General features: G+C 41.4%; 1 protein-coding gene across 14 annotated transcripts in view; it reads left to right on the forward strand.

Moving 5' to 3' along the window:
• Window positions 1-15,284, forward strand: part of fbrsl1 (fibrosin-like 1) — a 985,718-nt gene that overhangs the window by 817,739 nt on the left and 152,695 nt on the right. The gene's annotated exons all lie outside the window — the stretch shown is intronic.

A 15,284-nucleotide genomic window follows, 5' to 3' on the forward strand; every position in this document is an offset into this window, starting at 1 on the left:
CATCATCATCCTCCACAAATCTTGTGGCTAAGAGGGCCTTCTGAGCACACCTACCTCGTCTGGCCAGTGCGATGGCTTCATGGTCGTCATTCTTGCCTTCAAGGACCTCATCACCGTCATCCCCTTTGACGTCGGCCTCATCAGAGGAGATGTGCAGCTCCTCCATTTCCCCCTCAGCAAGGTCCTCCCCTCTTTGCAGCGCCAGGTTGTGAAGCGCGCAGCAAGCAACGATGATGCGCAACACCCTCTGGGGATTATATTGCAATGCTCCACCAAATCTGTTGAGGCACCGGAACCTCATTTTCAAAATGCCTGTGGTTTGCTCCACTAAAATCCAGCATGAGTCTCATTGTAACGTCGCTCTGCTGCAGTCTGAGGCCACTGCAAGGGCATCATCAGCCATGTCCTCTGTAGATAACCCTTGTCACGGAGAAGCCAACCCTGCAGCCTCTCTGGACCCTAGAAGATGTCAGGGATCTGAGACCTGCTAAGGATGTAGGAGTCGTGGACACTCCCTGGGAATTGGGCGCTGACTTGCAGAATGTGTTTGTTGTGGTTGCACAACAGCTGAACATTCAACGAGTGAAAGCTCTTGTTGTTGACGTAGTTGATTATTTGCTGCCATGGAGATCTAGGTGCCACATTAGTGCCATCGATAGCAGCCTGCACCTGTAGAAAACCTGAGATCTGTGCAAAACCCAGCGCTCTTGCTTCCTGGCTTTCCTGATCTTAGACAAAATGCACAAAGTTCTGTGCCTTCGTGAAGATGGCGTCCATGACCTTCTGGATACACTTGTGCGTGGAGACTTGTGAGATCCCTTAAAGGTCACCTGTGGAGCCCTAGAAGGAGCCACTGGCATAAAATTTGAGCGTCTTGGTCACTTTCATGGCCACTGGTAGCAGATGACCTCCATGTCCCCATAGCACCAAATTCTGCAACAGGTGGGATCAGTAAGCAGTGTGCAAGGAGACAGGTGACTATGCTGGAGTGAGACAGAGATTGAGTGAGTAGCGAATTAGGTTCACTTGGGAATTCAGTGCCCGGGGAGAGGGGTGTGGTATACATAGGAATAGTTCTAAGTTAATTAAGTGAGCAGTTAAATTAAGTTAACTAAATAACATCAAAGAACAATGGCAGGACAGGTGTTATGTTGCAGCTGTGGAATGTGGGAGTGTTTGGATGCCAAGGTGATCCAAGACAAACATCTGCAGAAAGTGTAAGCAGTGGAGGAGTTCTGGATCAGGATTATTGATCTGGCAGCCGAACTGAAGGATAATGGAATGCTACCCTTTATTATGAGAGGAATTGAACATAAAAGTAAGGATGTTATGTTTCAGTTATACAGGATATTGGTGAGACCACATCTCGAATACCATATGGATGTAAAGATGTAAGGATGTAAATGCATTGGAGGCGGTTCAGAGGAGGTTTACTAGCTTGACACTTGGAATGAATGGGTTGTCTTGTGGAGAAAGGTTAGACTGACTGGGCTTGCTTCCACTGAAGTTTAGAAGAGTGAGGGGTGACTAATTGAAGTATATAAGATCCTGAAAAGTATTGACAAGGTGGATGTGGAAAGGATGTTTCCTCTTGTGGGTCAGTCCAGAACTAGGGGGCATTGTTTTAAAATTAGAGGTCGCCCTTTTAGGACAGAGATGAGGAGAATTTTTTCTGAGGTTTGTGCAACTTTGGAACTCTGCCTCAAAAGGCAGAGGAAGCGGGATCATTGAATATTCGTAAGGCGGAGGTACATAGATTCTTGTTAGGCAAGGGAATCAAAGGTTATCAGAGGTAGATGGTAATGTGGAATTCGAAACACAAACAAATCAGCCATGATCCTAATGAATGATGGAGCAGGCCCGAGGGGCTGAATGGCCTACTTCTGCTACTATTACATATATTCATATATATGACCGACCAGTTCCCTAAACATGTGCTGCCTTCAGCGACACTGGTTCTCAGTCATCTGCAGGAATGACAGGCACTGTCTATAGACCCTGGGTCTAGTGAGGCGCCTACAAGTGATGGCTCATGGATCTTCAGCTGCATGCACAGCAGGCTATGCCGCCCCTTCATCTTGAGGGAGGTACTCCTCCCTTTGCCGAGCCAGGTGCCTCTGCTGCTCTCTTCTTCTTTGGTCTCTGTAAGCCATGAGGCATGCTGCTAAATCACCAGGCTCCATGATCCTCATGTTCTCCAAGAGGCCTGTGGGTTAGCATGGGTGTACTAAGAACCTCTCTTGGTTGAGTCTGAAGGCCCCTTCACACATGCAGGAAAGTGCTGGTCACCACTTGGATGATCAGTGTGTAGCGCGCTCATTGGCTTTCTGAAACCCCACCCACCTATGCACCGCTCCACTTGATCATTGGACTGAATGCTGTGCTCTCTGCTCAGGCGCAGCATTCTCCTAACCTGCACTGCACAACTGCGCTGTTAGCTTGAACCACAATGGTTAGTGGTTCACACCCTAATAAAGACATTGCAAGGGGCTGTGAGCACCTCCACCAGTGACTGCGCCATGGCCACATTTTGTGAGATTCTACAACTTACCCAGTCGGGCAATTGCTCTGCTGCCCTCTAAAACGCACATTAATTTGCAGTCTGCACCTGAGGGGCGAAAAGCTCTGCAGCATTTGGTGGCACTTTCATGCTTTTGCGTTGCTTGAGTGGGCAGAAAAGCTTCAGAGGCCGGACTCCAAGCATGTCAATGGAGATACAGCTGAACAGTCTCAGCTGCGGAAGAATGCTCACTTTTGACCAGCTTTTCCAGGTGCGTGGCTGCTTCCCTCATCCTCCCTCCCCCCTTCCAACACTCGCCCAGCATGTGCTTGAGTATTTCCTTTAGTCTGTCTGTGCTGCTTTGCTCCCACTCCCCCTTGGCCTGACCTGCACTGGAGCCCTTGCCCTGGCACCACACTGAAAGCACCACACTGAAAGCCAGCCGGGAAAAAGTGACTTGCCTGTGACCCCCCGTGAATGCGCAGTGCCTCTTCATTGATGTCCTATGGGTGATAATCGCGAGCACTCACCTCTGAGCTCCTCAGTTCATCAGGTGCATATCTTTTAAAGGCAGTTGTGAAGCACACCGTTCTGAAGCCACGCCAACGTGGACGGTAAATTTGACGTGATGATTCTGGCAAGCAGGGCTTATAATTAGATGCAAAAGTATGTGGCCTGCCATTGACAGTTGGAGCAGACAATCGCAAACTGGTTTCACAGTGGCATAAATCTCGCCATATTGTATCCCACCCTCCCCACCTGCCCTCCGTGACATCTGATGCCAACAGGGTCAGATTATTCTAGCCTAAGAGTTGCCATAGCACTATGACTCCAGTCAAGGAGAGTTTTTCCTTTGACCCTCATTGACCTAAGTTTTCTAGAGCACCTTGAAGCCTAGGGCAGCTATTCTTTCCTCTCCTTTGGCATTCAGTTCTTCTCCTGGCTGGATTATGGCTGTGATGAGTCCTAGAACTGAGTGGTGCTGGAGGATACTCAAATGAAAATTGGTGAACAGTTTATTGGTGAGTGTGCATTGTCTAACAGCATTTATGGTGACTCCCTCCATCTGCTGCTGCTGATAATACAGTAATTGACAGGGTAGATTTATCTTGTTCTTCATGAATAGAACACACTGGACAATCTTTAACATTGTTGGTCGAATGACATTATCATAGGTGAAAGAAAACTGGTGAGTAGAGCATCTGGATCTGACGCACAGGTCATCAACATTACAGCTGGCATATTGTCGAGGCCCACGGTCTTTGTTGTGTCCATCACACTCAGCTACTTCTCAATGTCATCTGTGATATTATAGGTCTTTGGGGAAAGCTAAGTAGAATAATCCACTCAGCACTTTTGACTGCAGACGATTGCAAACACTTCAGGCTTCTCTCTTGCACTTGCATGCTAGGCTTCACCATGCTTGAGGATGGGGGTATTCACAGAGCCCCCTTCTATTAGGTGCCTAGTTGTCCATCACTATTCATGCCTGGATGTGGTAGGTCTGCAGTGTCACGATCAGGTGAGGAGTGGTTGAATAATTCCCCTCTTTTCCCACTCCTCGTTTGACAGTAACAGGGTTTATGTGAAATTTTGGCTATCCTTGCCAATTCAGTGACTGTTTGAGCTGTGATCATAAAAGACACAATCAGGCAGGTTTTTTTGAGTTTTAACGAAGAAAGAGGTTAGCTTTATTTTACTTAACCAGGTCTAAAAAAATAATTTAAAATATGCTGTGACGTTCGCACACACAAACATTCAACGTGCACACAAGTAGATTACACAATGAGAAAGGACAGATTAATCAAATTAGAGTCCAGAGAAATAAAAGGGGTATATGGCTCATGGAGTTTGGTGACTTGACTAGCTTCGGAATGACTGGTGGCTCTGTTGGTTACCTCGTGGATACAATTTAAAGATGTAGGCGGCTGATTTTAGCTGTCCTGGAGATAATTGGGTAGGGTTGATTTCCTTCAAGAAGTCTCTGACTGCAGCAGGGGTGTCCCTGGGTGGTCATGGTCAAAAAACTTGGTTTGAAAACTGGCAAGGTGGGTCGGAGAGAGAGGGAGGAAGGAGGGACCCCACTCGGGTCTTCTCTTGTCAGTGTCTCAGCTGCTTCACCTCATACTACAGAGAAAGCAGAAGCTTAAGCACACAAAGGGTGAGCCTGTCATGTGACTGTCACCCAGTGATTCAAATGTGGTCACTACTAGTGTATTTCCCTTGTAACTTAATCAGTGCATGTCTGAGAATCGGACCTCTCAGCCAGAGTCCCATTGTTCAAGTGATTCAGTTTAAAACATATTCCCAATGTTTTATCCCCTTTTTTTATTCCCCTCCCCTTTTTAACTCATTTTCGATCCTTTTTTCCCCACCACCGCCCCCTCCCCTCACCCCACCTTCTCAAGGGCCCTCTATTACTTCTTCATGTTGTTCTTTTCAGAGTGCTGACCCTTGTTCTGCTATTATCACACTCTGCTTTCAAACCTTTGCCACTATCAGCACCTTTTTTAGCCCCTACCACTACCATTAACACTCCCTTTGTCCTTTTGCTCATGGCATCTTTGTCACTCTCTCCTTTGCCCCCACCTATCACTGGCCTTCTATCCGGCTTCACTTGCTCCACCCCCCCTTAAACAGTATAAATTTCAGCATATTTCTACTTCTCAGTAGCTCTGAAGAAAGGCCATACGGACTCGAAACGTCAACTCTGTTTCTCTCTCCACAGATGCTGTCAGACCTGCTGAGTTATTTCAACATTTTCTGTTTTTGTTTCCCATTGTAACTTGATGAGTTCACGTCTGAGGTGATTGCCTTGACGCCTTGATAATGGGGACAGGATATATGACACATTCTCCTGAGGTCATTGTCCTTGATGGGTCTTTGCAGACGTGGTGTCTCCATCTCGGTAGAATGGATTGTGGAGGGTATGGAAATGCAAATTGGGTAGCCATCTTTGGCTGCGAGCTCAATCACACTTTAGTCTGTTTTTGAGAAGTTTAGAGATTATAGGGCTGGAGGAGGTACTTCATTATGAGGAATGTCTTCTGCTGCCCCTGGCAGGCCTTTCTGCATTCATTATTGAACAACGGTTGGTCCCCTAGTTTGATGGTAATCACAGAATGAGAAATGTGTAAGGCCATGAGGCTACAGATTGTGATAGCCCGCATTGCCTCATGGATGCACTGCTGGGGCTGCTAAGTTTGTCCTTAGTTTCTTCCAGTTAGCATAGTGGTCATGCTGCATTAGGATGCCTTCACTGTGGAGACAGGTCTTTATCTTCACAAAGGTTGTGCAGTGGCTTACTCCAACCAGTTCTACTGTGGAAATGCATGTCTGCAGCAAGTAGTTTTGTGAGGAAAAGGTGAAATAGGTTGGGTTTTCATGTTGGTTTCCAGATGCAGGACGTAGGAGCTTTGTCAATCAGGTTCTACTAAGCCACTCTTAGTGCCAAATTTTGATGTCCTTAGTGGGCATTTATCCCCTTGCTTCTTACTTGTTGCTCTGAGTGATGTTAAACGCAGAGAATTACTGATTCATCATTTGAGGGGGGCGCAATAGGTGGTGTTCAGCAAAATTTTTCTTTGAACTTGCTTGACATGAAGCCAGAAAGAATTATATTAATAATGTTGGTGATCCCAAGGGCCAAGTACTCAATACCATTGATTGAAGTAACAAATGGCATAGGATATATCGAGGGATAGCGGAGGAGAAGTCTGGGATGATGGCTGATAGATATGATTCGGTAAATTATATCAGGTTGTGGCGAGATTTAAATTTACACCATCTGAGTTGTTAACCCTGTACCATAATCACAAGGCTATATTTTACATCAACATCAACAACAGCATCGTGTGTGTGTGTATATACCACCTTTAACATAGTAATATGTCCCTGGTACTTCACAGGAGAGTTATCGAGCAAATTTTGACGCTAAGCATATAAGGAGATATTAAGGCTGATGTTGGTCAAAGAAGTGGATTTTAAGAAGCCTCTTAAAGAGAGGAAGGAGTCAAAGGGGTTTAGGAAGGGAATTTCAGAACATAGGGTCCAGACAGCTGAAAGGGCAGCCTCTAATGGTGACATGATTAAAATCACAGATGTTCAAAAGACAGAATTAGAGGAGCACAGATATCCTGGAGGATTGTAGGCTTGGAGAAGTTTACAGAGATAGGGATGGACAAGACCATGCAATTTGAAAACAAAGATGAGAATTTTAAAATCCAAGCATTGCTTAACAATGAGCCAGTGTAGAACAGCAGAGACATGATGGATGAACTGGTTTTGGTGTGAGTTAGGACATGGGCAACAGGAGTTTTGGATACCTTCAAGTTTACAGAGGGTAGAATGTACCATTGAAGGTGATTCTCTGGCTATAACTGGATAGATAAGAATCGAACCAGGCAAGTCAAGTCCCACCCATCTAGACGACGGTGGAGAGGCATTTGAGGAGAATGGTGTAGTCGCTCTGTAAACTTCTCCAAGCCTACAAAGGCTGCAGACAGGGTCGAGAAGGATGAGGAGGGATAGCTTAACTTTGTCACAGTCATATAGGATGTCATTTGTGACTTTGATAAGAGCCATTTTAGCATTGTGCAGGGGCAGAAACCTTATTAGAGGGATTCAAATAGAAGCACTGGGAAAGGTGAATACAGATTTGGGAATGCTTTGTGAAAAGCACTACATAAATACAAGTTCTTGTCCCCTGAATGCCCACAATTAAGTTTCCCAGCACTTCTCTAACCCAATCTCCAACCTCTTTGGAAGTAATCCCCAATAGTGTCTCTGGCCCAAAAGTGGTTTGCTAACATAAATTACTTTTAGCTCTGTGACTTTATGCACAAATTAAAATAATCTTTCAAAATAATTGTTGGGCATTACATAAAACTTATCCTCCCATTCACACAGTTGATTCTATTAAAAAATGCCTAATATTCTATGTAAAATGTAGACTGTGGCAGTCAGACTGCTCTTAAAGCCTGCTGTGCAGAAATGAAACAGTAAACATGCAAGTGGGAAACCATACTAACTGCAGACATAAATTTTCAAGATGTTTCATTAGTGTAGCAGGCTTTTATGGCATTCACTGCATAATGGCCCAACAGCGACAGCATTTATTGTACACCTAAAGCACTCTTCTCAACATAGATATTACCTCTTAAATATAATAATATTATCACCAGGTTTTTTTTATGAAGCTGAAATACTAGGGCAATAATACAACAACCTGAAAATGTTTTAACTTAGAACATGGATTCTAATATATTAGTTATAGACCTACAAATACTACTGTCAAAAGTATAATCTGATTAACATTGCTTACACTACAATAGTAAACTTATTACTAAGTTTTTTTACATTGTAAAGATATGTAATTAAATCTGCTGTAACACTGATGTGATAAATGTCCACTTTCAACTATTTCTCTTTAAGGTTCGATGAATGTTACAATATAGCTTATATTTAGAGCTGCATGATAAAATGTTGTCTTTATAATTTATAAAGTGAATTTTGTGTACAAAAACAGATTGCCTATACAGTATAAATATACTTTCCAGTAACCTACATTATCGGAATATATAGATCTCTTTTAATTACATCCTTTTGAGTGAGTAGTTAAATGTTTTTTTCCCCAAGTTTGTTTTCCAGCAATGTATTTAAGGAAACGAAGTGTGTATGTAACAAATTCTAAGATTAAACTAGAGATTACAGTGGTCTCATTGGTAACCTACAGGAAGGAGCTTAGGCTTTACATAGATATTTCCAGATCAAAGCTTTCCTCCTCAATTCTGCCATTTGCCTGAATATTGCTGTAAACAATTTCTGGCTTTCTGAAGGAAGTCAGATAATCTCAGCTGATTTGCGGTTGCCCCTTTATTGGCTTGCCAATTGCTGATTTCTGTAATTCAGAAAGGGGGTCGGGGGTGGGGAACATATGCTGAAATTTCTGACCTAACAATTTTAACTGTGTTGCAAAATGGAATATAGACATGTTGCCCTTTGAGAACAAAGCATACATGGCAGCTTTCATGAAAGCTAAAATTGCCCTGTAATTATCGCTTGCAAAATATATACTGTGTAAAGTATATCATAGATGTGTAGAAAGATGAGATCACAACTTTACACCCTGAATATTTCCTTTTTCAATGATGTCCTGCTGGTATGCAATGAGCAAAATATACCAGTTTTGTCAAAATTTGCTAAGTTTTGAAATGTGTTTTACACACTCTCTGTTCAATTACCCAATGTATGTTTTTAGATGAATTTTTGGAGACAGTTTGTTTCAGGATTGAGTGTGATATTTTCTCATTTCCAATTGAATTAGGGAAAAGTTTCAGAGAAACTCTTTCTGTTTTTTATGGCTGTGCATATAGCCTCGTACAAATTCAACTAAGATAGATTTCTCAGTATTTCACCTTACAACAGCCTAATTTTTTTTTATTCATGGGATGTGAGCGCACTGGCTCGGCCAACATTTATTGCCCATCTCTAATTGCCCTTGTGCAGAGTCAACCACATTGTTGCGGGTGTAGAGTCACATGTAGGCCAGACCAAGTAAGGACAGCAGATTTCCTTCCCTAAAGGATGTTACTGAATCAGATGGGTTTTTAGAACAATCATTAGACTTTTAATTCCAGATTTTTATTAAAATTCCACCATCAGTCATGGCTTGATTCGAACCCAGGTCCCCAGAGCTTTACCCTGGATCTCTGGTCCAGCGACAGTACCACTATGCCATTGCCTCAACTTCACTAACTTCATACTAACTTCATAGATACTGCTAAACATCCCCAGTGGCTCAAGAAATGTACTTTTTTATTTTTTTTACGTTTATCTTTATTTCTGCTTCTATGTTAATTCAATCATAGTAATTTATTTTGCAATCTTAAAATTTAAATCAAAAGTGATAGACATTAAGTGGTTTTAACCTCCTGGTTTGCTATGTGTGAATACATCAATACTTCAACAGATTAGCCCCTTACCAGTTGTTGACATCACTGTTGTCATAGGCCAAGATATCCCCTTGACTTGGCACTAGATTTCAACTGCTATTGGAGAAGGTGAAACTGCACCAGAGATCACTCGATCTTTGTGGGAATCTTTCTTTGAGGTCAGCACCTTTCCTAGATACTGAGGGATTGTTTCCCTCATCGGGGAATCTAGAACTAGGGAACACAGTTTAAAAATAAGGGGTCTCCCAGTTAAAACAGAGTCGTGGAAGAATTTCTTCTCTGAGGGTTGTGAGTCTTTGGAGCTCTCTTCTACAGAGAGTAGTGGAGGCTGTTCATTGAATATTTTCAAGGCTGAGAGAGACAGATTTTTGATGTACAAGGGAGTCATGACAAGCAGGAAAGCAGAGTTGAGGCCACAATCAGGCTTTATTAAATATGGATAGCACTAAGGATAAAGTTGATGGATGGAAACCTAATCAGACTTGATCTTTAATGGCCATTAGTCCTAGAAAATTGTTCATCCTCTTTCCACATTGGAACTGAAACAAACTTTCTGGTGATCACCAGTATCTGAGTTGTTACCACTCATTACTATCATTTTGCTGGTGTTTGGTGCCATCATATATCTACTTAAGACAAGCAATATATGCATAACAGGGTCCTTCATATTTCCTTACTACAATATTGGTTGGGCATTGCCACTTGGGAATCAGTTGTTTCTCCTTCATTTTTTTTTCTTTTTCCCCTGTTCTAACTCCTCACCTCTTACTCACTTAGAAATTGTAGACTGCTTGCTGGAGTATGGTTCCAGAGGACACATCCAATACCTCATCCTCCTTCATCTTTGACCCCAGATATTGAATATTAGAAGGCTATTTGACCGTACTTGCCAGATGTACAATTGCATAAGGTATCGCTGGATAGCAATCGGGGAGCCAAATCAGTTTCACCTCTACTAAAGGGTGCTAACATCCCTATCACCAACCCAGCTGAGTTCAGTTAACTTTGCATATGCAGAGAACCTCTTCCCTCAGTTGTACTTTTTATTATTGCTTCCTTTACTTTCTGATCTTTTCTAATTTTTCTCTTCCCATCCTTATCTTACCAAAGTGTAGCCAATAGTTAAATCTCTTTTTTTTATTATTCATTCTTGGGATGTGGGCATCACTGGATAGGCCAGCATTTATTGCCTTTCACTAACTGCCCTTGTTCAGAGGGCATTTAAGTGTCAACCACATAGCTGTGGGTCTGGAGGCACATGTAGGTCAGATCAGGCAAGGATGGCAGATTTCCCTCCTTAAAGGACATTAATGAACCAGATGGGCTTTTTATGACAATCGACAATGGTTTCATGATCATCATTAAATTCCAGATTTTTATTGAATTCTAATTCAAATTCCACCATCTGCCATGGTGGGATTCGAAACTGGGTCCCCAGAGCATTACCCTGGGTCTCTGGATTACCAGTCCAGTGCTTGTCAAGCAAGATGGGCACGAAAGATTTCACTAAGGGCCAACTGGGATTGCCTTATATAAAAAACATGCTTTAAGCTGTATTCCTACATGCCTTATTCCAAAATGAAACATTTAAAAGCACTTAATGAGATGTAGTCTTTATAAACTCAAATGTTTTGTCAGTTGAGATTAAGTCCAGATTTGCTTTGATCTCCCAAAGTGTACTGATGCTCCATACGAAGCTAATGTGTCAAGAACACTACATAGCATTTGTAAAAATTTCAAAAAACACTTTGTTCTATCTTAGCTGAGCACATATTCACATCAATAGTCCAAAGTGTTTTTCGGATCCAAAATTGAAGCTTGGTTAGAAGTCTAAATTGTCATAAGAAAAGATCTTCAGTGTGGATTGTCATTTCCATCTTCCACTCCAACCATATTTTACAGTTAATTCTATAAGAGAGAAGATGGTGAATGTGGTATTGTTTAATACTGTACAAATCATTTTGTTACATGGTGACATTTTAAGCCATGTAATTGATTGAGGATATTTAACTTTATCACGAAGAAGCAGCTGGCTAGTGTTACCACAACGGCTGAGTTCCTGAGAAAACTTATACAGCGGCCACTAAATAAACCATGAGGCACTAGCAGCTGTCAGGAAAATTGTAAGAGGCCCTTAACCAAGACACATGGATGTTTATAATTCACAGTTTGCAATTGTTGTCACCAGAGATTTGTATTTCCTCTTTGCAGGGGGAAGAAAGGAAGGGTAAAATTGGTACCATAACAGATACAGACGTTCCTTGTTTGAAAGATGGAATCCTATTATTTACTTAAGGAAATAGCTGGAGATTTATTAATAACCTCTGGCAAGTGAAATAGCTTTAGTGATTTCCATATGTGACCTGGTCTGCAGTCCTCTTGGCTGATTGAGCATTCAGCTTGAACCGAGGATCTGACCTTGCTTGTCTGAAGTGCTGTTGGTAGACTCCCAAATGTAGAGGCTAGCAAAACAAGTAATTTAACACTTTCAATTCGAGACACACAAGCATCTTTACAAGGATGTGTGTTACAGATGGTTTAAAGTTACTATAATAATTGCAAAGGAAACTGTTTAATAAGATAGTGCATCTTTTGTTCTGCACAGATTGGATTTGGAAAGTACCAGAAATCAGTTAACAGCAGACTCCATTTGTTATTGGCCTTGACATGTAGTTTGATATTTTATGTGATCTCAAAGCAACATTCCTGCCTTTCTCAGGAAAAGTACACAATGCTGCATGATTTATTCCTTTTGCTGCAATATGTGGAGGACTGTTACTGTTAATATTCCATGTTCCAGAATGGTTACTATTCCATATCTGAAGTGCATCCAGGAGATACTGTCATGTACACAGAGGCTGCTTCAATATTTATTGTGCTTCTAGGTGTCAAAAATTGACAATATTGCATAATTGCAAAGTTTACCTTCTGTGTATTGGATTGGCAGAAGTGAGTCCTTTAAAACTGAATCTGTATCATTGAAAAACCAGCTTTTTGAAAGCTGCCTCCTGCTTCCAGTATTGGTATCCAGGAAGAAGAGAGTAATCAAGAAGTTGTTAACGATTATTTTGCAAGAGGGTTTTCTAAAAAAAATTAGAGGAAAAAACTGAAGTGTGATTTTTTTTAAAAGCACAAGATAATGAGCAAGGATGAGTAACAGGATAAGCAACAGTAAAGTGATCATTATTTTAGGTGTACTTCAACTCTTAAAATTGTAACTTCATTACTCTATTGTTAGTAATTTCAGCATCCTAAAGCATACACCACCTGGCCAGAGAGAGAGAAATTTCACTATACCTTGCCTGCAGCCCAAGAGTTAATGTTCGTTTCTAGTTCTTTTTGCATATATTGTGTTTTAATGTACCACATTCCAAGTTCAGCAACAAGATATTATTCTTGATGGTTTGTAACTTAACTGCTAAGATGAGTACAGTAAGTCCTCACTTAAAGTTTTGGTTGTGTTTCTGAAAATCATGACTTTAAATGAGTCATTGGTTCCCATAGGAATCAATGATAAAGCCAGAGTTAGGTTCCTTTGGATAGTTCTCACCCGGAAAAAAATAATGTACAAATTGAAATACTGTACCACACACTTGCGGCACTGTACATTCCTATCTGAAATAACTTACAAGATAAAATACATCACTAAATATGAAAGAATACAATACAATTAAATTCTTTAAAAAGATTACAGTACAGTACTTACCTCAGTACTGTAAAAGCCTTTGAGTCAGGCAGACTCATCGCTAAACACTATTTGCTGTTACCAATTTATTTTCCATTTCCTGGAGTTTTTGGATCATAATTTTTACCTCCTTATCTCTTCTGCTACTCCTCTTTCTCATTTATTTTTTCTCTCTCTCCTTCCTTCCCCTCTCTTTATCTCTTTCTAATTTCATGCTTCCTCCTTTGCATGCATCCATCCCTCTTCCTTTACTTGTTCCATGAGATTGGGAACTTCATGATGAGGCTCCACATCCCCTTTTGAACCCTTTCAAGAGCCATTTTAGATTTCCTGTTGCTTCATGGTAGGATGGGAAAATGTTGACGGCAATCCTCTCAGAAGAGCCACATATTAAGATAGATGAACACCATCAATGGAAGAAATGACACATGTTCCAATGGGTTGTGGGAATAAACCAGTCAGGTAACACTTACAGAGGCACTTACCTCTGTTTCCTGGCAGTCAACTTGCATCAAGAATGCTCTGTATTTCAGGGCTTTAGCTAGCAACTTGAAGTTTGTATAGGCAGTAAACAATCTGTCACCTCACCTCACCACCTCACCTGCCACTTAAGAGTTCTCCTAGCTAGTTATATTATGCACCAGAATCGGGCAGCAGGTAATTGCTGATCCTTTTTGATAATCTCTGTTGTTCTCTGTCTCTCACTGACTGGTTTTGTTGATCTCTCTCTTTCTGGTTGATCCCTTTTATTAACCTCTCTTTCTCTGGCTAATCCATTTCAGCAGTTTCCCTTTTCCGCTTCCCCTCTATATCTAATTGCCCTTAATCTTTCACACATGATCTCTCACATCCTTGTTCTCATGCACTTGTTGTCTCATCGTCATCAACCTCCATCTTGTTGACCCCCTTATTAAAATGTGTCTCCTCTCTTCTGCTACTTTACCCTTACCTCAATTCTTTCTACGATCGTCTCTAATATTTCTGTGGACTTCATTGAGAAAATTGCACTCTAAGTGGACGTGGGAAAACTATTTGATATAGCGCAACTAGATTCCTGAAGTTCCAAATGAAAGGCTGCTGTAAAACTGATTGCTGTTGCTTCTACTATTTCTGGGGATGGATAGTGAAGTTAGATTAAACAATCAAGGCTTTACAGCTGGACAGGAATTTTCCCTCTTGGCGTGGGCAGAAAATTGGCAGTTGCTGGTACTGACTTCAGTGGAAGAAAAATTGAGCAGGAAGTGTAACAGGCAACTGATCTGCAACCGTCAGTTTACCCCCTAAACCAAAAGTGAAAATTATGTCCAATATGAGCCGGGCTATGTTAATTGCTATTCAATTTTAATAAGCATAAGGCCTAATACGTTGTTATTTGGCATAATAAACAACTCAGTAAATAACTCAGACAGATGCTGGAGAGTGATTGTAGATTGAGTACGTCCATTCATTGAAGAACAACATCTGTAGAATTTAAGTTTATGCAGTGCTCTGGTCAGACTATTTATTCCTTGAATAACACACTATATACTGATGACCAAGAGATGAAGGAAAAAATCCTAGCTTTGGAACTGGTGCAGGAAGGATAATGAGGTTGATCCCTCATGTCAGAGGCCTGAGCTACAATAACAACAATTTATAATTTATATAACACGTATAATGTCACAAAACATCCCAAGGTGCTTCACAGGAGTATGATGAAACAAACTGAGCTTGATCACAGAAGTTGGATTTCAGGAGTGTTTAAAAGGAGGAAAAAGAAGTGGAAAGGCAGACGCGTGTAGGGAGAGTATTCCAAAGCTTAGAGCCTAGATAGCTGAAGTCACCAAGAGTGGAGCAGTTAAAATTGGGGATGCTCAAGGAAAGATTAGAAAAACTCATCAGCATTGAAAGAAGATGAATGAAAGGACCTGACAGAAGTATTTTAAGATAAGAAGGTAATAGAAAAGGCTAACATTGAGTACTATTTAAAGTTGAACCACACTGCAGAACAAAGAGATTTATGTGCAAATTGGTAAAAGGAAAGTTCAGGAGTAATTTCAGCAAGCACCTCAGAGAGATTAATACTTCAAATGGTCTTGGCCCTGCTAAATTATCCAACTGCTTATCCAACATCCAGTATTGCATGAGCAGAAATTTCCTCCAATAA

The sequence above is a fragment of the Carcharodon carcharias genome, chromosome 13, assembly GCF_017639515.1.
Source record: "Carcharodon carcharias isolate sCarCar2 chromosome 13, sCarCar2.pri, whole genome shotgun sequence".
Classification (NCBI taxonomy): Eukaryota; Metazoa; Chordata; class Chondrichthyes; order Lamniformes; family Lamnidae; genus Carcharodon; species Carcharodon carcharias.